This window comes from Athene cunicularia (assembly GCF_003259725.1).
Source record: "Athene cunicularia isolate RWA chromosome 1 unlocalized genomic scaffold, athCun1 chr1_part2, whole genome shotgun sequence".
In the NCBI taxonomy this organism is placed as follows: domain Eukaryota; kingdom Metazoa; phylum Chordata; class Aves; order Strigiformes; family Strigidae; genus Athene; species Athene cunicularia.
In genome coordinates this window covers 15,862,119-15,883,697 of record NW_020799092.1, presented here as the reverse complement: position 1 = coordinate 15,883,697, position 21,579 = coordinate 15,862,119, and the positions used below count along the sequence as shown (strand labels likewise).

At 39.2% G+C, this 21,579-nt stretch overlaps 1 protein-coding gene across 4 annotated transcripts in view; it reads right to left on the bottom strand.

Moving 5' to 3' along the window:
• CHRM2 (cholinergic receptor muscarinic 2) overlaps positions 1 to 21,579 on the bottom strand; it is a 103,146-nt gene that overhangs the window by 22,529 nt on the left and 59,038 nt on the right. Inside the window, exon 2 of one of the 4 annotated variants that reach the window (XM_026868551.1) lies at positions 20,628 to 20,769. The exons of the other annotated variants lie outside the window; for them this stretch is intronic. The gene's annotated coding sequence lies outside the window, so the exon portion shown is untranslated. The remainder of the gene's footprint in view (positions 1 to 20,627; positions 20,770 to 21,579) is intronic. 4 annotated transcript variants of the gene reach the window in all.

The window sequence follows — 21,579 nt, the reverse complement described above, 5'->3', positions numbered from 1 at the left end:
TAATTCAAGGGATAGTATGCTTTCTCCTTTTCCTCATCATATATTAGAAACATTTCAATCTTAATAGACTATGGTTTTGCGTCTAAATTAAGAGCCTTTTAGTAACCCAGGTAGTAAAAATTTCAGTGGTGGCATTGCCCTGGGTAGAGACTTATTCCGGAAAAAGTTCTATATTATTAACATTTTGACAAATAGAAAATAAATCTCAGGAAGTAATTTAGTATGGATTCTACATAAGGTACAAACTATGTCAGTACATTATCTATACTTTCATATCAATTTCTCAAATGTCTGGAAAAGCAGGCAACAATTTTATTTTCTTTTTATGGAGGACACTGTGGGGGGTGTCCTGTTTTTGAAAACAGTTGCTATAGTGACTGTCAAGTACAACAGAAAGTTGAAAATTATATTGATTTAACTAAATGATCAGGATGGGCCCTGTATGATTAGATGGCAAGGAAATACTTAACAACAGAGTGTCTAAACGTATCCAACACCCTGTCTCATAATATCAGCTAACATGATTGATGCTGACCGCTATCATCAGCTAGGTAGTCAACAGATAATGACAGCACAATTAGGTCAAAAAAACCCTGGATATCTTCCTGTTTCTCATACTCCTGCATATAGGAATAAGAGTCTCCATGGGGGCCTGGGAACTCTGCTGAGACAGGAAGTGAAGAGTGGTACCATTGCTGCTTCCTTTCCATCAACAATGTTGCTTATGCATCTAAGACCTGACACAAGTGATGTCTCAGTTATCCACACAGGCTGGAAACAGGCAAGAGACAAAAAAAAAAAAAAAAAAAAAAAAAAAAAAAAAACTTACTTACATCTTACACAGAAGTATATTATTTTTTTCTTTCATTATCTCCAAGGTAGGTATTGCAAATGCATAATCCATTTAGATCAAAGATAGCATATTTGAATTGCATCACCTGTGCAAAGAAGATCAAGCATCCAAAAGATGGCATTCCCAAATAACAATATCTGGTAATTGGACAAATGTCTTTTCTAGCTACTCCTGCTGGGCTTTGTGATTTAGTTATTTCATACTGCATACTTCTGCACAGCCTGTTTATAACTGAGCATAGTAACAGAGTTCATAGTTATTTTTGACTACTGATTTAGCAGAGAAATGAATATAACTGAACTCTTACATTTTTCCTGTGAGAATCTCTTCTTGCTGCCTTGTAGTCTTCACAGGTGAAGGGGGTTTGTTGCTTTTCATTAATGGACTAGTTTAATGCTCCAGATAGTGAGAAACTGATGCAATTTACCTTGAACTAACCAGAGCCAATATGCCTTAAACTCCCATGTAAATACACATGGACTTCAAACACAAACAGAAATTTGAGTTTCAGGCTTTTTAGCAAATTTGTTATTGCTTCCCATAGCTTGTGATACCTCTGTTCTTTCAATACTGGGAAACACTGTGATATTTGAGAACAAGTAAATAGTGATCCCATCTATTCTGATGCAAAGAGTGTACTGGTACTTGGCTAAGAATAAAGACAATATAGCAAAAAGAGTAAAAGCTCATAGGATTCATAGTTTCTCTTTTGCAATCTTATAATGCGTATTTTTATTCTGTGGTCAGAAGATGGTTCGATCTACCTGGGTTTATTATGGTCCATATAAGAATAAAGCCTATGTAGAAAATTTGGATGAGTGAACCAAAAGTTTTGTTTTTTCAAGGCTCGATACAGGAGGTGACAAAATGTGTCTGAGATTTTTCTTTCTGAAAGGAAATTTCATAAAGTTGTTTTTAGACAAGTAAACTGACAAAGGTAGTATAAATGATGGGAAATGCCAAGGAGTTTAGTGTTTCACTTTAGATAAACAATTGACTGTTAGAATGCTCATATATGACTTAAGCCTATGAATTCAAGACCACTCATAAGAATGAGGCATTTCTTGCTCCCAGACAGTCAAGACACATAGTTTGTGGCTTCCTCTCCTTCATCACCTTCGAGCCCAGGAAAGGGAGCTTGGAAAGTCCCCTGGGACAAAAGGTAAATGAAAGCTCTTTCCAGCCTCAAAAGAACATTTTGAATAAGAGCTTGCTATGAATAAGGAATGTTTGTCTCTCCCTACCTAGGCAGGTTAAAACCAGTGTTGAGGTTTAAGAAGTATTTTGAATTCTTGGGAGGTTTTTTTTCTAAATGCTTTTGTCAGCTATGAGAGAATCAGCCCACATGATTTTTTTGCCTCACCAGCCTCAGTGGTTAACACTGTTCTGACTGACGGGACTATTTCCAGTGAGAAACTGATGACACAGGGCAACTACTTGCTAATGAAATTTATTTTTTTACAGGAGTCCTGTCTGTTTCCCTTGACAGGTCTGAGCACTAAAAAAGTCTGTCCCTTGCAGGCACCCTGCAGGGGCCTCTGTGCTCCAGAAGGCCTCTGCTTCATTTCTGCAAAAATCATGTTGAAGCGACATCTATTGCCCGCCCCCTCTAGCCCAGGCACAGTCTCCCATCACCAGCTCAGCCCTTTACACTGTAGCTGGGGAAGTGTCTCACATCGTGTGTTTGCCCCTGTACACCCTGCAGCTGGGAGCCTTGGGGAAGGACCTCACCAACCAAATAGGCTGCTGTGCCCCATCTATTGAGCTTAAAAGATTGTGTCTCTTCTTGGCATTGACATGCTTGTTGTTATCTTCCGGGACACTGGGCATTTACTGGCTAATGGCTTCCTTTAGGAACTGTTAGCTCTTGATACCTTAATTTGAACTAAGCATAGTATGGTGTGCCACTGTACAGTTTCACTGAATTTATGAGTGAGCTTCAACTAGGATTGATTCTGGAGCTGCTGGGCAGTGCCCAGCACAGCAGGGTCCTTACCCTGTCTGAAGCCTTGTGACATAACCAAGGTATTGATTAAGGAAGAGTTGTGTCCATAACAGGTAAATCATAAAACCATAGCAAAGGTATATGGAATGATCTTCTGGTCTCCAAAAGAGCTGCAAATGTACTCCTCTCAAGTTTAATTACAGTTCTTTAAAAATGCATTACTTCTCCATTGAGTACTTTTGGCAGATTAGACTTTGTTATTTGTACAGTTTCACTTAGACTATTACTAATAACTGGCAACAGATAGTCTCTAGGATTTCCCACTTCCTATTTTCACTGTTGCAAACATTAGCTGGACAGAAGAGGCAATTTTAAACAGGTACCTTCTAGGAACTTCAGTATAGCTCAGTCAGCACAGCTAGCTAAGAAGCATAGCCCATCTCCTGCTACTTTGAGAATATTCAGAAGATACCTGTGTGCTTTTTTTCTCTCGGAGGACACATGTAGGAAGTCTGTGAACAAAAAGCAAATGCATCCCAGTGTCAAATATCTCTGGCATCTGCTCTTCCACACAGCAGGAAGGTTCTATTGTGCATTGTGTATCTGACCCTACTCAGCTCAGCTGACACCATTCTAATCCAGTATTGTTTCCTTCCTTTTAAGGAAGGGAGCTGAGAGTTTTCTTTCCTTCCTCTTACAACCTGGACCCTGATGCTTTGTTCCTATTGTGTTGCCTTGGTTATCTCCTTTTGTTCTATTTTTATTCAAGGGGTTGTTATATCACCAACAGTGACAGTAGCTACTCCAGAAAATACAAAAGGTTGTTAGGACTGATCACTATTCAAGCAATTATTTTTCCTGCTTCCTTAAAAGGAATCTGTTCTGCAACAGATAGAAAATCAAAATCCCATAATGCCTGCAAAGCATAATCTTTCTTTCTCTGTGTGTATATGTATGAAATGCATATTTATGTTCTACTGTAGTTTTGTTATTTCCTAACCTTTTTGTTCTTTACTGATATATTTCTTGGTATAGTTGATCTGTATTATAATTTCCCTATTTGTCTGTATTCTTATTGTGGTGTACACAGGGGTTTTGGACAGAACTGTGAATATCAGACAAAGGACAGTAAATCCAATATAATCAAATTATACGAGCTAATCAACAATAACCGGTGTTTCTGTCAGAAAGTGCATACCCATTGCAGTGTCTCTGGTGTCTCTTCCTCTATACTGTTTGGTTTTGAGATTCACAGAATTAATCTGAGCTCCCTCTGAAACTAACAGAGCTATTGATTCATGACAAAAATGCACAGATAATATTTGCTTCTGTTAGATTCACTTCATCTGCTCTGCAAACATGCTACTTTTTTGCAAGTTTATATTCTTAAGAATGAATTAAATACCAGGCTGCTCATTAAAACAGCAACCACTTGGAGGATATTACAGAAATTTCATGAAGTGAGTTGTGAATTTCCACCCATCAGCACTGTCAGTGGAAGCCTGACTCAGAGAGCACTGAGAGCAAGGGTCTACTGTATAGGCTACATTACTCATCCAAACTCCAATTTCAGAGTCTGAAATCCCATGGTAAATTGCTCAGAAAAAAAAAAAATCAATAGGTCAAAAGCCCTGTGTATGCCAATGGCAAAACTGCTGTTGCTTTTGGTCGGTTCAGGACTTTTCTGCAAAAGGAAAAAAAACAGGATTGGTGTCTGGAGACTAGTCCCAGTTCATTGTTTTATTGAATCCAGAATTATATTCTTTTGTTCCCCGCTGTAAACCATCATGGGATCATGCTTATTCTCCATCACTTAAGGAGAAAATCTGTCTCCAGTACTCCTTTGTAACACTGAGTGCCCAACCAAGTGTATCCTCCTTCTGAAGGACACCACTTCCCTTTTGTCCCCTTAGCACAGAGTGATGCAAAACTACCTAGGGCTGTGACTGTTGGCAGGCAGTTGGCACACATAATTTATTGCAAAACAAATCGGTAAAGTATAACATTGGGTTCATGGTTGGAGCCTAATGGGCTTCTGAATATCCCAGAGTTGTAGATGCAGTTTGCTTTGCAGACTTTTTTTCCCCAGTGTATTTACTGTACAGTGCTTCCCCACTTTTAAACACCTGATGCAGTTTGCCCAACACATTTGTTTTATGGCCAAATGAATCTATGTATATAACCATTTTAAGTTCATAAGGTAACATGGAATCTCTAACTGATAAAAGTGCTTCATAAATGACAAGCTAGTTAAAGCATCATAACAGAGAGCATAGTAACAGCATTACAAACAGACATGATAAGTAGCAGAACAACTAAGGAATAAAATCCCATTTTTGCCATTTACCTATTCTGTGGAGGAGATGTGGACAACAGATATTCCTTTAAAAACTCTAAGTTTAAACTGTGGAAATAACTGCAAGGAGAAGAGCGGATGGGATGGGATGGGATGGGATGGGATGGGATGGGATGGGATGGGATGGGATGGGATGGGATGGGATGGGGGAGGTCCTGGCAAAGAGGAGGTCATCACACTGCAAATAGAAGGAGGAGAAAGAAATTATATGAACACCATGGCCAAGTGTTTCTCTGATTAAAAAAATTAGAAGGATCTAAATCTTCATCATTTTTACTCAGGTCTTGTCATTGAGTGAATAAGACAAAGGAATAAATAAATGTCAGCAAAACAAATTGAATTTTCCCACATTCACCCAGACATCTCCTAAAAAAGAAAAACTATGTTCCCTGTAGTAAAAACATTAGTACTAGATTCAGACTTTACTTAAACTCCTTTATGCCACTCCTGTGGTGTAAGGTAATGGCAGACATTCCAGGCAACTGAATGTTTTCCCTCTGCTGGAAAAATCTCTGGGTGCCTTAGACCCAACATTTAAAACCACTTAAAAATGTGAATAACTTCAAGATACCACAGGTGGCCAAATCTAATGGTTCAACACAAAGGGCACTAATTAAAGTCCTCTCTGTGTACAAGGAAAAGCAAAAGGCAATGCTATATATATGTTTCCCTCAAAAAAAAAAAAAAAATCAATGGAGACTACAGAAAATTTCTAAGAGAATTGTTGAATGGAAGACTGGTTCTTTCAGTTCAGTTACTGAACCCATACAGAAGCCATGTAGTATTCCCAGGGGCAGCTGGGCTTTGCCTGCAAGAAAGAGGGAATAAGAATCACCATTGGGAGAAATGTGGTGTTTCTTCCTTCAAACTCCCATTGCTTTCTGCCCTGATTCTCCTAAGCGTTACCAATGTGGTGGTGATGGGTGTCACCCAATGGGCAGTGGCTTTGGATAGCTCCTCATTTCACATCAGCCATGAGATAAAAGGTATGTCCAGGGAGACCTGTGCCCAGCAGATCAGAAATATCTTATTCTAGCAGAGATTTCTAATAAGAAAATACTTTTGACTGATGACTGAGGCATCTTGGAAAGTAGTTTGAGAGCAAACCATAGGTCCAAGATCAGTGACAGAGGATAGATATACTGTTTGATAACCTGAGGTATGTGGTCTGTGAGGGAAGGTTGAGGGAAACGGGCTTGTTCAGCCTGAAGGAGATGGCTTTGAGGTTACCTGACAGCAGCCTGCCAATATGTACAGGGAAGCTACTGAGAAGATGAAGCCAGACTTCTTATAGTGGTGTGTGGTGGGAGGATGACAGAAAACAGACATAAGGTTCTGATGTGATTTAAGGAAAAAATTCTTTCACCTTGAGGACAGCAAAGCAGTGGACCAGGTTGCCCAGAGATTGTGTACAGGCTCCATCCTTGGACTTTTTCAAGATAAAGTGGTTATAACCCTGAGCAACCTCTTCTGCACTTGACACTGACCCTGCTTTGAGCAGGAAGTTGGAGTAGAGACATCCTGAGGCTCCTTTCACCTGAGCTGTTCTGTGCTTCCGAGGTTATGTGATTCTAGCCTATGCCATGATGTTCACAGGTACTATGGACCAGGGAAACAAGAACACATATACTTTTGTTTAATATTGAGTCATATATTATGAAAGCAACCCACAAGATTGTGCAGAAATCTGTCTGGGAGTCTGGCAAAAACACACTGGAGAGAAAAAGGAATTGGTGTAATCCTTGTCTTCTTATTCAGAGGTGACACATACAAGTCAAGGCTCCTCCTGCAGAATCTGGTCTGCACTAGAATTAACTGCCCCAGGGTTTGCCCAGAGGAGTCACCAGCCTGTAGCCTACAGTGTGGGATGTCTGCTGCTTCCCAGGAGCTGAAGTTGAGATTGCCCTAGAGAATCAATAAGAGATCCCTCCCTGCCCTGATTTCCACAGCTCTGACCTGTTGTTGACAACCATGTACTCTTTGCAGCCCGTCTAAAAGAAAGGGACCCCAAGGATGGATGGAAAGACCCACAGAGAGCAGCTTAAGGAACACAGATCGGACTTTTCCAGTTCTAGCCGACTTCCACAGTTTTCCTGGTGCAAGGCACAATGTGAGCAGGACATCTACGATGGGAGAAAAGCTATACACTGGTGAAACTCAACGACAAGAGTGACTATTCAGGTACATACCTCAGCTCATAGCAGCATAAAAGGCCTTTAAGCACAGGTGAATCAGGCTCCAAGTTTGCCCTTAACTCTTATTTTTTTCCTTGCCCTACCACAAGTTCACATACCTGTTGTAATGAAGCAAACGAGAAGATCCCAAGCTCTGTACTGTCCTCCAAACAAGTGCTAGCTTATGCATAAGTGAGAGGAATTACTGTTTTAACAGGCCCTAGCAGACCCACAGAATGCTAGTGAACAGGATCGCACAGAGGTAAGCCTTTCTATCTCTATTACTTCATGTGTATCTTTTCCCTCCCCTCCAAATTGCTTTTGCCAGCAACAGTGCTGTCTGTCTCTGGTCCCAAGCATGCAAACCTTGAAGGAGCAGCTGTTTCCTCTCTCAGTATAATAACCTTGACATGAATGCAGTCTGCAATGATGATTCGGTTTAGGTTCATTTTTCAGTGTAAAGGCTCAGCACAGAAGCATCAAGAAGCTTAATCACATACAGTTTGACCACAAAGGCTTGCAGGAAAGTAGCCGGGCTTATTGTATAATCATTTCAGCTGTTAACATGGTGGTCCTCATTTTCATCCATCATTGCAGAGGATAAGAGTATACCAGTTCAATCCACTTTAAGAATAACCAAAAATGATACTGATGTTCAGTGAACAGTTATCTCCATAATTAGTCCAGCTCTAACAGCCGGATCAGCTTTCTCATTTTTTGGCTATCCTAATAGTATCACAGATATACTTTGCAAAATGCTTGAGTGTGAAAGAACTGGAATGATGTGTCAGGGCAGAACCATTACATTAGAAGCGATGGAGATATTGCACACTGTGACATACCTTTGAAGGAACAAGTGTTTTGCCATAAAAATAATGATTTAGATTGAACTTGTCTGGAATCGGTGTCTGTCCCTGAAAAATGTGAGCACAACACATCACCTCTGGCCTCAAAGGCATCTCAGGCACCCAAATAATATTTGTTATGGCAAAGTATTTCTCAATTTCCATCTGTCCATTTTATCTCTTTGTTCTGCTCCAAGTTTATTTTGCAAATCAGAACTGAAAGATTTACAGCATGGGTAGTATCTCACTCACATTTGAGCAATGTCAGTCACAATAGGTCTTCAAGACACTGGTGTTAGTAAGTAACTACATGACATGCTACAGTTCGAGGTATAGGAGGGAGCTGGAGCTGTGTTCCCATTTTCAGTTGCTTGCTTTCAGGCAGCACATCCAGTGAAATGGGAAAAGACTGCGTCTGGTTTTAGATCTGTGTTTCCCCGTTGTTACACAGAGCCTATGTTTGCTGGGAAGTGGTGGGGTTTTTGGTCACATCACTTACAGCAGGCATTTCCATCTACACACACAGACCTTTTGCTAAGGGAGGGCTAGAACAACACTCAGAGAAAAAAGGAGAAAGCAGGGTCTCAGAAAAGAGTAAGGGAAGATAAAAGGATTCATTTAATGCAATGGAGCTGAGCTAAAACCTGGATCAAAGACTTGAAATTATATCATGAATTTGGTGTGATCCTGCCAAAACTGACCCAAGAAAGACTTCTAAATAATAACTGATTCATGCTTATCATCCCCCTTCTCTTTCATCTTTATATGCTGAAGGTGAGGTCTTATTCCATACTGCTATGTTCAGTGAAACAGTACTGAAGTGAAACAGTACTTTCTTATTTTCACTAGAAAACTGGCAAGAGCCTGACAGGCTCTGCAGTATTTTCCTTAAAAACAGCAAGAAAAAACAAGAACCCCACTACCTCCAACCACCATCACCTTCTTTATGTATTAAACTACTCTGGAAACGTAATCTCTTCAATCCTTATATATTACTGCCTCACCTGCCTTGAAATGAGAGCCACTGGCACTTTGACAAATGGACTGTAAAGTTGCTGATATTCACTGTAGCTTCTTTAACGCTCCTGTATCCTCAGTCAATATGCAGCTTTGTAACTCTGCAACAATTTAATTCCCAGTGAATCACTGCAAGGGGAATTCAGCCTCCTGCAGAGGGTTATTTGGGAGTGGTGTCTCTTTCCTCCTTTGTCAGGATGAAATTAAGCCAGTACCAAAAATTGTTTGGTCAATCTACTGAAAGATGAATCCCTAGCAAGTCCTAGTTTTAAAGATGAACTTCCATCATGCCCCAGAGCTAGATCCTAGCACCTCTTAGCTTTTCTATGTGTTAGGTGTCTAGTCTGCTTAGGCATTTTTGTAAGCCCCATTAAATGACCATATACATCTTGAGGTACATGAATAACTCAATAATACCTTGGCCCAAGCCTGAAAATAATCTCAGTGCTGTCAACAGGACTGCTTGTGAGCAGAATTTCAATTCAGTCTGCTCCACAGGATCTGTATAAAGTATAGTATCTGTAAAAGCACAAGATGGAAGTATTCTGGGATATTTTCATCCAGTCAAAAAGTACTGGAGAATATCAGAAGGAAGATTCTATGGGGGAATAAAAACCCCAGACTTAAAAATATTTTCCTTTCTCTAGTTGCATTTTAAGTGAGGACTTTCATCACATAAATGTATCCGTTTATTGTTAGTGTTTTAACTCATCTTTGAACTGTGGGTCTAGCGCCCAATATTAGCATTCAGCTTTTTCTGAGTAATGAGAAAAGATTACTTCTATGTATTTGCAGAAGTAGGCTACCTAACTATCAGGGTTTCATTTTGAACAGCTATTTGAATATTACTGTAATGACAAAGGCTCACAAACCCAGAGAAGATTTTTCTCCCTGATGACAGCACATCTCAGGCACTGATTTAGGAGGCCAGCTCATGACTCATCCAGAAGATGCTTTACCTCATTACTTCACACAGGCCTTTCCAATACAGTTTTCATGAGTGCTCCAGAAGATGGATCTAATGAAAGAAAGGATTTAAATATTTTTCCTCTTATTGTGTATTCACAGGTAATTCTGTATGATATACAGGTGTTATAAAACACAGTTTCTTCTTAAAGCCTTTCCATTGCACTTTCAGCCCTTGTCAAAATTACTAACATGCTTTTAGCTTAATCTTATATTTCACTAAAGAGTTTTTAAATTGCCTGAGATGTTCCTATGAAGAGGAAAAAAAAAAACCAGTACTGAGGCAATGGGTAAATATTGCAAAAATGTTGCCAATTTGAATACTACAGTTAAGACATTATAATATGTCACTATTCCAGTCCTAAAGAAATGTAAAAATCATTGTTTCCAGAAAAGCTGCATGCTTCCAAAGGCAGAAAGCAACCCTGAAAGTTGGGCTCTCCTCAGCCAGAATGTGAGTGAATCATGTCATAGACTCCCCCTGTCCCAAAGGGAACTTACAGGCTTAACACCTCTAAAAGTCACTGTTGCTCTTTAGTACAGTGTCTTGGATTTGTCAGATCTTATTTATTTTGAGAAAATTATAATCTCTCTCCCAGGACAGCTACTGTGGAAAAAGTGAGTTTCTACAATTCACATTGGTGACATTCTTTCCTACAGCATCATGTGCTCATCTTTCCTGTTTTGTCTAAGCACTTTTATCACTGAATTATTTGCTCAAAAATCATATTCAATTGTGATCTGGTGTATACGGGAATCTATTTCTTATCCATGTTTTGGTAAAGTATTTCTGCATTGCCTTCCTGACAAAATTCTGCTGCTATGGATAGTGCATGTGTCAAACAGCAGTTGGTGATCAGAGAGCAGCATGAAAGATGGTGCCAGTAATACGATGGAAGGAATGTGAGGCATGATTGTGCCTCCATATGGCAGAGAGAATTTGGGAGGGTTCACTGCCAGATGTGAAACTGTGCAAGGAGTTTGAACTGTTCAGAGAAGGGAAGCACGGGTATAGTAAAGAGAGAAAGAGCAATAATTTTAGGATGAAGATGAAATAAATGATAAGGGATATGTTAGACAGCAGCAGAACAAAAATAGGAATATGGTAGAATACAAAAAAATTAAAGAAGAAAAAAAAAAGGAGGCCAAGAAAAGGTGCAGTAAACCAGAACTGAAAGCTGTGTACCTTGTGATACAGAGAGAAAGAAGTAAGAAAGAACATTCAGAGGGAGACACAGATATAAACTAGATTTTTAAACTGTGTTATTGGCTTGTGGCTACTTTGTACAACAGGCAAGGTATGCTGATATTTCGTATTGTAGGAAGGGTGATAGTTGATTGTTGCACAGATGAACAAATTCTTAATTCCCTCCCTTAAAAAAAAAATTAAAAAGTCCCAAATTTTTACCTTGTGTTAGTATTATCAAGATTTCAAAGTTAATTAAATTATATTTATTCTGAGGACCAGAGTAACCCTAGGAGATGAGAATTTAAGAGTGTAGGAATTGGTATTGTGAGACCACATGGTATTCATGCAACAAAACCCTAGCTCTATACCTAGTATGATGCTTGCAAAACCTAAATTTTCATCATTACCCATTAACATTTACTGTCCTTTAGAAAAGATATTGGAAAGCATAATGCTTAACACAGAAGGAGAAGATCAGAAACATCCCAAATAATTTCTACTTTTCTTGAGCAATTATAATACCTTTTGACTGCAAGGATTGGGTAGTTTTTAGCAAGGATACCAGCTAGATGGTATGTGTCATCATAACCATCTCACTTTTGCTTTAAAATATCTATCAGCTATTCCACTTACAGAAAAACTCTCATGAATGTCTATACATTCTGACTCATTAATTCATCCATTTCCCTAACTGGTCCTCTGATGCCATTTGAATTAAAACTGCTGAAAATATTCCAAACACATTCGCTTCCCTAAAGATTGTTTGATCACACCACAGTGTGTTCCAACAGTTGTATCCACTAAGCTGTGCACCAGCTCTCTCTTTTGTTGTTTGCCATCCTCCCTGAAGATTAGCAAAGATAAGTTATTTAGGTTTTGATGACTCCATGGGGCTGCTTTCAAAGTGGCATTTTTATTTCATGGTCTTTTTTTTTTTCAGTGAAAATATATTTTTTTCTGAAACACATTCTGCCTGCTTTATTTTCCTGTTAATCTTTGCTTCCAATTTTGTAGACATTCAGGAAGTGAAAGTGCCGGTTCTGAGATCTGAGGGACTGTGGTGCTCAGAAGATGTTTAAGAAATGTCCTTCTCAAATAGTTAGTTTTCTGTGGTTTCAGAGCAAGTTTTCTACATTTGGCTATTCCTTCTGCAAACATTTGTACAAACTTTCTGAAGCGCTCTCCAAGTCCAGAGACTAGCTAGCAACAAGCGCTCCAGTCTGTCACTTGTAACTGCTCCTTGCTGTGTCTCCAGTTCCAGTCCTTCACCATTAGTGGTGCTCCAGGGAGCTAAGGTAGCTTTTTGCAAAATGATACTTGTGTCCTCAATTTGTTGAGCTCTCAGATCACGCCAGCCTTATTCAAACACTCTTTCTACCTGTTACTGGAACAAGTACACAGAGGCACCAGATATCTGGAGGAATCTATAAACCCTGTAACATGTGTAAACCCTCAGTTATCTGCAAGCACGTGGCAGCAGCATTCAGCAGTGCAAGTGGCGTTCTCACTGACCCGCTCCCTTAGATCTTTGGCACGTCTGTGGACAGATGCCTAGTAGAAAACCACTTGGTTATTTCCTCCTTCCACCTCCTCTGGCCTTTTAGGTATTCTGTGAGCAGGGGCTCTACCATGCCCTGCTCTTCTGTTACTCAGCAGTCTGCCAGACTCTGCTGGGAATCTACCAGCTGAGATTCCTCAACGATTTCTTTCATTGTCTAACATTTATGTTCTCTACTACGTTGTATGTCAGAAGGATTTGAAGCAGGTTGCCTCACTGAAGTGCTCTTTACCCTGAACCACCTATGTCTACCACAGATCTTATTCTTTCTATGCTTATTCACTTTTTTGTAATATTTTCAGTCTCAGGAATTGCTCCAGATGATCATCACTTCATGTTACATAAACTAAAAATAATTAATAGTTGCCCAGAAAACTAATGGCTAAACTCACGGTCTAAAATCTCCTTTATGAGATTATTCCATTACTTAACAACATAATAAATACTTGAAATACCACTTTAAAGTATACTTTCAATTGAGAAGCTCACAGCTTTAAAGAAAGCTACAGCTATGACATTCCTTGTGAGAAATTCTACATTACTGTCACTAATTTAAATCCTGTAAAAGAAGTCAATATGGGTGCCCATAGTAGTATAATTTTAATTGTTGTTTTCAATTTCCTGGCATATCTGATAATATTCAATAGGAACCTCAGCAACTTTCTACAAAGAATATTCCAGTTAATAGTGACACTGGTTCATTCACTTCACAAATAAACACTTCTCTGTTTTTTTGAACCCACTTCTGTGCTAGTGGACAAAATTGTGCACTGAATAGCTGTTATTTAGTATTCATATTCCTTCTTGACAATAGAGCTCCCAGGAACGTGAACCAAGATTTACCTGAGAAGAAGCAGCTGAGCTGCTTTCGTCCAGGTACTTCTTTAGCAGCCTCATGTGACTGTTAGACAGGTATCCCTGTTTTGGTTATTGGGGTGCCGTGTAACACCACCTTTAGAAGGAACAGAGCTGCATTAGAAAGTCAGGGAGGAAAAGGAAAAAGATGCATGCCCGAGTCCTCAGTGACAACAGTTTCTGTTTTTATGGCAATACTGATGATGATTCACTGTTTAAAAGCATGGGCAGGGTAATTCTGTTTAGCAAATTTCCAAGGAACACAAACCACCACAACAGAGATCTTCAGTCATTCCAGTCCAAATATTTTCAGTGTGGTGGACTTCAGGGTTAACAGGAAAGAAACCATTCTGGATTGCCCCAGGAAATTGCAATGTGCTGTGTTTACCACATGCCTGCACACGGGAGTCATATTTTTCAGCAATGGGGTAATGCCTGTCTTCAGAAAAATCTAAGGAGTCATAAGCCATGTTCACTGTTACTGTTACAGGCATGCATTGGCATATGAGACATTTCCAGGATAAAACTGGAAACAGCTTGATAATGGAATAATGTCTAGTAGGGGGTTTGACCTTTGGAGAGCAGCTGACAAATGTCTAAGGCTTCTGAACTCTGGCCTTATCTGGTCATTTCACCTAGTTCCGTTGACCAACTTGTTTGTTTATCAGAACTGCATACAGGATTTTACAAATTGCAATTAAAATTACTTTCAAATCTATTTGTAAATAGAGAGGAGCAGGGCAGGATATTGCAAGTGATATGTGTGATGTATGTCAGCTTAGAGGAGATTTCATCTCTGTTGGCAAGCATGACTGAACCTGCTACCTTTAAAAAGTCACTTATGCACTGACTGTAACGGTGATGATAACAGACTTTACTGACATTTTCAGCCTTGTAAAGGTGAGAAATGAGCAGTTACCTTTTCTGAAATTTCATGAGCCTACTCAGGATTCTCCACTCCAGGATTATGCAACTAAGTTGTAGGAAGTAAAGAAATAAAGAGTGAGAAAATGTAAAAATCAAAGAGGGGCTGAAATAGGACAAAGTCCTTGTCCATGGATAGGAATAAAAGACATGCGGGTAGAATGGTATCATGACAAAGGTGTAAGGGCTTTGCTGTGCCAGCATGAAGTTTAATACCTGGCTGCTAGCAGTGGTTACTGGTTTATTGTAGAACAAAAGAAGGGGGGAGGAGAGAGAGTTTTCATGCCTATAGCAGTTGATACTTAGTTCTGGTACCTAAGTAAGCAGCCTCATCTTCAGCTCTGCAAGGAGTGAAGACAGAGAGGTTCCTTCACAGTGATTTGGCTCTTCAGAGCTCTGAATTAGCCTCTTGAAGTCTCTCCCTGCTCTCTCTTAGGCTCCTAACCCAAACACTTCAGCTGGGTGCCTGGGGATATGGAGCATAAATCCCTATCATGCCAAAGACTGAACTGTGCCATTTATTCTGTTACCCAGTATAATCTTAGGGAGTGTTTCAATCTCTCATCTTTGTCTTATCTCCCCTCCAGAACTTATTGTGCAACCTCATCTGGAGAAGAATGACAGTCAATCAAGTATGTTATAAATACCTTGAACAAGTGGAGTAAACAACATGGCAATAAAGCTGACCAGCCAACCTCCCTTGTGAGATGCTTTTTATTATGTTCAGCTGCAAGTGTCATTTCCCTAATGCTGCCCATTGATCTTGTGCTGGGTTACAAGTCAAATCTGCCTGCACTTGTGCTCTCATGGGGGTGGAGAGACTTAGCTCATGCAGGTAAACTGTGTCATAAAACTGCAAGGGTTTCCCCAGAATTTTTCTCCTGAAATTTTGTTTTGTTGATGTGGAGTAGGCAACTGCAACTGGACGTTCCTCAAATGCATTTCCTTGGCACGTCAGACAGCTATGCATCATTAATTTGAGATTCCAGAGCAATAGCAGAGGCAGTCAGGGTGGGGAATAAAAAGCTATGGTATAGTCTAAACAGTCTAAGAAGAGTGCAGTGGTAACATAGTTGAGGGTAGACGCGGGAAAACCTGCCAGTAAACTGAGCAGTGTAAATTTGCTGGTACACAACTAGTGTGGTAACATTCACTGGGGAGGGAAAAGGGTATATTTGAGTGATTTGTGAGGGGAGGGGGAACAAAGAAATGAGAAAAATTCAAGCACATTTCTGTAGATGATAACAGTGGAAATTTATATGAAAACAGTTGCTCAGTTTCTCACCCTGAGTCAGAGGCAAAAGGTCAGTGACTGCAGTGATGGCACTTCAGTATCTATTTCAATAAGCAGCAAAGTGACTTTGCCCTCTTCAATCTTTTGACATGAAGAAAGAGTGATTTGATTTTTAGCACTTGAAACCAAACCACGCCCAGCTCTAGAAAGGTCAATAAACCTTTTTTGTTGATATATTTCAGAAATCCAAATCTAAACATCTAGCTAATCTCAAATCCTAAAGCAGATACTTCTACGACTCCACAGTATTTACATCTTCTAATCCTGGAACTACAGCAGTCAGAACCTTTAGGCTCTTTACTGTAGAAGATTTCCCACTCCTTGTTTTCCTGTTGAGTCATGAAAAATTCCCTGCTAGAAAAGATCCAAATGTAATTTACATTCCTTTTTTTCATACCGTGGTTCAATTATGGTTTTCATTACCTCAGAAGTGAGCTTAAATGCTCCCTGTTGTCCAACAAGTAAGTGAGTAAATAAGTAAGCAAGCAATTTAACTACAAGGGAAAGAAAAGCTGTATTCCAGCATTTACCACAAAGTACTTTAAGCAACTGTTTCCAAGCTGTATAATAGCTACACTGAGTTAAGAATTTTATCTCTGAATATTTCAGATGAAAATGTCTTTCATGTCTTCTGTTTCTACCAAGGCTTATTTAGTTGACCTACTGAGATATCAGACACTGCCAATGTTACTTTGGAGAAAAGACTTTCAGCCTTCGTTAGACCATTAGATCTCCCAAAGTTGTTTTCTTGAAAAAATGTACTCCTTCTCTGCACCCATTGTGTACTCTAAGGACCTTAGCTTAGTCCTACTGTGAGGATGAGGCAGGAAGGCTTGGAGGGGATAACATATTGGCTTTTGTAGCTGAAGGTATTTGTACTGACATAATTTCAATAATTAATAGTGGTGAAAGGATGAGTCCAATCTATAACTTGAGGTAATGTTTGGCAACTTGAGCAATATGAATCATTCATTAAATGAATAATGCTTTTAAATAGTTAGAATTAATTTTAAGATGTTCTCTCTTATTTTGTTGTGTAATTTAAGATCACTAGCATTATTTTTTGTATGTTATTATTGAGGCTTATATGCAATTCCCACAAAAAACAATTATATTATTTGCTTTAGTTCAAACTCTTTTTATACTTAGGGAAATGGTGGAGAGCCTTAAAGGTGAAGCTTGTGGTATCTCCCCAGTTTTATATGAAGTGCCATCCTTGTGCTAACAGGTTTGAGAGCCATGATGCTGAGACATCAGAGGCTATAAAGAGAAGTTAGTGAGGCATATGTCTGCTTGGTGTTTCAGATCCTCTTTGGCAGTAAATAGGCACAGCTACATTGAAGCTAGCAGAGTCCTACTAGCTAAAAAAAAGTGACAATATGGCTTTGAGCAGGGCTTCATTCCACTGTCAGTAGGTTTCCAGGCTACCTACTACTCAGCCAGATACCACTACATTCAAATTAATTACAATACTTCTTGGTTGCTCCGACAAAAAATCTCAAAGATTATGTGACTTCAGGACATGGTCCCATTATATTGTGTCAGCCCAAAGTGGAGGGACTTAGGCAGAGGAGCCCATCTTTTCAGAGAGATAAATAGTGCACCTTTTTATGCAGTGATTTAGGTTCCATTTATATCTGAATAAAAAACTGAGAAAATCCCCTCTCTTCTGCACAGTCCCGTAGCTTACATTTTAGTTGTACATGCTCGCTCTGTCTCTGGAGACACTCATCCCCACATTCCATCACCAGAGGAACAAAGACAAAACTCCGGTTTCCTGAGAGAGCACTAAGACATCTTTAACTGCATAATAATTGATGTTTTTATGGAGTTCCAGATCATTTATGATATTGAACACTTCAGTGGCTTAATCCTTCCTTGCACAATGTGTAGACAAATAGCTCCATCGACTTCATCATTCATGAAAGGCAGACAGACCAGGCAAGCCAGCATGAAAATATTTTAATTATACTTTGTCAGAAGTATATCACAGGACATAAAAGCACTCTTCCTTCACTACTTTCATTTGGGGAATTTATCCAAGTCTATATTTATTTACTATTAAAAATTACACTTGGGTCTAAAGACTGGACTTCCAGAAGCTATTAGGAAGAGAAACAAGATAAAAACAAGTATAAGAATGAAGGTAGCAGGACACCACAGACCTTTAGGGGAGCAATTCCTTGCTTGAGGACAAGCTTGGAAAAGAAGAAACTTCCTAGAAAACTGTGTTATGGAAAATACGATAGGACAAATCTCATGTTTCATTAACTCTTTGCTTTATGTAAATTTAATATGGGACAATACTATGCAGTACCACTGGACATATATCATCAGGATTAACTCACTGTAGCAACCCTTTCCATTGGTAGATGTCTTCCAGGCTAGTATATGTTCTCCAGGCATTTCTCCCTAGCTTCCCCAAACTATATTTATAAAGTAGAATTGTCTAGAAATGCAAATGAATGACACCTGGGATTGATAAGGAACACAGAAAACTGGCTTTCTGATCAAAAAAAGGTTATGTCATAAATTAAATGTACTTCTGGAGTGGAATCCAAGCTTAATAAAGTCAGAGGAGTTTTCTCCACTGTGTTTCAACATTTTGGGGACTGGGGCCTTGTGAAACTGTGTAAGATAAAATAGGGCAAAATAGACTTGTTGATCATTATACTGCTCAATTCCTGTGTGTATTATTATTTTTATGTTGTATAAAACAGCACTTGACAAGGGTTGTTAAAATTATTTTGTCTCCCGTGCAAACCTAGTCTTGCTTTTATGTGTGACTGCTGATTTGTTACTGGTGGCTTATCTTCTACCAGTATGTCATGGTAGATGTGCCAGAGAATCAGCAATAACAACCTGGGGTAAACCATGTAAATATTTCTATTTTCTTTCTTGTCAGTTAGTGTTATAGACTGCAGAGTCCTCATACTGCTGAGGTGGATTGTATTGAAGGAATAAAGATGAGAAGTATTTAACTGGCCTTTGGTGCATGCTGGAAAAGGTCAATAGTTTGTCTGCCACCTTGGTTGCCATTGAATGTCTCAGAGCAAGCATTAAAGAAGGGATTTCCGAAAAGTGCATAGAATTTGCTTTATTCTGTTACCATTTAAAGTCAATAATAAAGTATTCTTGACATTTATAATAGTGGGGTCATAGCAGGACAGGGGCTTGAAATTCTTCCCATCCTAAAAGCTCTACACATACTTTACTGATAATGGGATCAAGCCCCAGGTTTCCAGCCATCTATCTCGTTCAGCAATAATGTCTCTTCTGTAATCAACCAGTGTCCAAGAAATAGGAATGGATGCTCCATATAATTCATACAAACACAATCTTTTTTAAGTCATGCCAAGCTTTTAGTGTCAATAAAATTTCCCTGCAATGAGAAGCTCCAATTTAATTAAATGTTGCATGAAGCTGTATTTCTTTTCCCCTGTTGTACATATGCTCCCTGTTAATGCATCCTGTATTCCAGAACTCAGGGTAAACAGACATCTCTATTTGGCCTTCTCTAGGCAATTCATTTGTTTTTATAACTCAATCATGATTGATATAAATCTTTTCTTTTTAGAGTAGACTCTCCTACCCTCTTCAATTCCTTCTTATGTGTTCCCACAGTGCCTTTGGAACTTCCCATTTCTGTCTTTCCTTTCTTAAGGACAAGACAACTAAAACTAAAGACAAGAAGGCTGAAAGCACTGTGGATGAGACATTTCACATTCTATTTTCTTTAGTTCCTTCCTTTTCAGTGCTTTGTTTCTCATTAACTAGAAGTCCTTAGTTGGTATTTTCTTTCCCTAGAAATGTTACTTTGTTTTCAAAGTCTATCACTGTACATGGACAGTCCTGAGTGTGTCTGTATTTGTCATCTTGATATGTAATGTAATCCTTTAGGAGTCCTTTGGAATCCTACCTATTCTGATAACTGGAAATATCAGTGTTGGGGTTTTTTTAGATTTAAAAAAAAATGTTTGAAATGTTCTGCTTGAAATATTCTAAAACTGCTATTATAGGGAAAACACCCTGATTTTTTAATTTATTTTATTTTTCTTTCTTTGATATTCTGGATTTTTAAGGACAATATTCAGTCAAAAGTTTTTAGATTTCTCTCTTCTTACTCTCTACTTTTTTAGCAGAAAAGAATTGAACATATTTGAGAAGACTCTTACTTGGTTCACTGAAGATACAGAGAACATCCATGCAAGCACTCTTCCTGTAGAGCGCCAGGGAAAGGGCATTTTGAGGAGATGTGCGTTTTAGAAAGACACCAAAATTTCCTGCATGAACTCAGAAATTAATGTTTTGATTTCCTAATCTTGGGCCAGGAATTGGTGCTGACTCCCTGGTTAACACATTTTCTTAACTGTGTCTAGTTTTCATTTTCATAAAAATACTTTTGATAAATTATAGTAGTGTTGTCTTTATTTGCTGTTGTTGTTAATTTAATATTGGGGGAAATAAAGGATGAGAAAATCTTGTTCTGATGTTGAAACGGAGCCTAATACCCAGCTAATAGGAACCAAAATCTTGGTTTTCATTGCAGATAAATGTCTGTGGAACTGGAATATCTTTTTTTAACAATAACCATGAAAAGAGAAAGTTGACAAAATTAAATGTTCCATTTACCTTGGCTTATTTGAATTACCTTGGCTTATTTGGATGAGAGAGTTCTGTGGCAAAATACATGCCACCTTTTAGATTTTAAGGGGGCTCCATCTCATCTCTGTCACCCAGGCAGATAGCTCATGGTGCGCTAACCTTCACTGCAGGCTTGGCTACCTGGGGACCTGCAACAAAGGCAAAATGAATCAGTTAATGGTGTGAATTAAAGTGCATTAAAAATCCTGCAGGTGTCCGCTTTCAAGTGTAAAGAGGTTGTATGTCATTGCAATTTAATCCTTCTCTGAGGAGGGCTTGTCCTCGGTGAAGTGTTAGCATAACTTCGGCATTGTTCCTAGATGAACTCCTGCACATACAGAGTCTCTAACTTAAATTTAGCAATGATTTAGATGCCTTAGCTGTGTTTTTCATCTGTGCTGGTGGATGAACTGAAGTGTTTGATGTCTTGCTTACCTGGGCATGGAGGCTTGATAAGAGTGGGCATAGAGTCTGCCATACTGCAACACAGCTGAATTATCCAGTTTGTTACAGGCCTGGGCTAAAGGTTGTGTAATGTTTATTTTCAGACCAGCAAGGGGGAATTCAGCCACTTGCTGCTAATGCCTGCATGGAGTGTGTCACTAGCCAGTCTCTTTCCGCAGTTTCAATGTTTGCAGCGTGACCACGTTTGCCCAAGGGAGGCCAGCTCCAGAGGAATCAAGCTGCCTTTAAGGGTACATGCACATGACTGAAGCAATTGAGTTACTGAGGCTTAACAAGTTACCTCTAATCAGTTGATGAGCTGTAATTCAATAAGACACAGAGTTTTTATTGCTTTTAATTGCAGGTCTCCATCTTTGGTAACCTGAGTTAACCTTGGAGTAGAGAAGTTCCCTGGGAAACTATGGTAATATATGAGCAGAGAGCATGACTGGGGAGGAGGGAAGTAAATCAGATCCCGTTTCAGTCACATGAATTACCTGGCTTGCCACTGACAT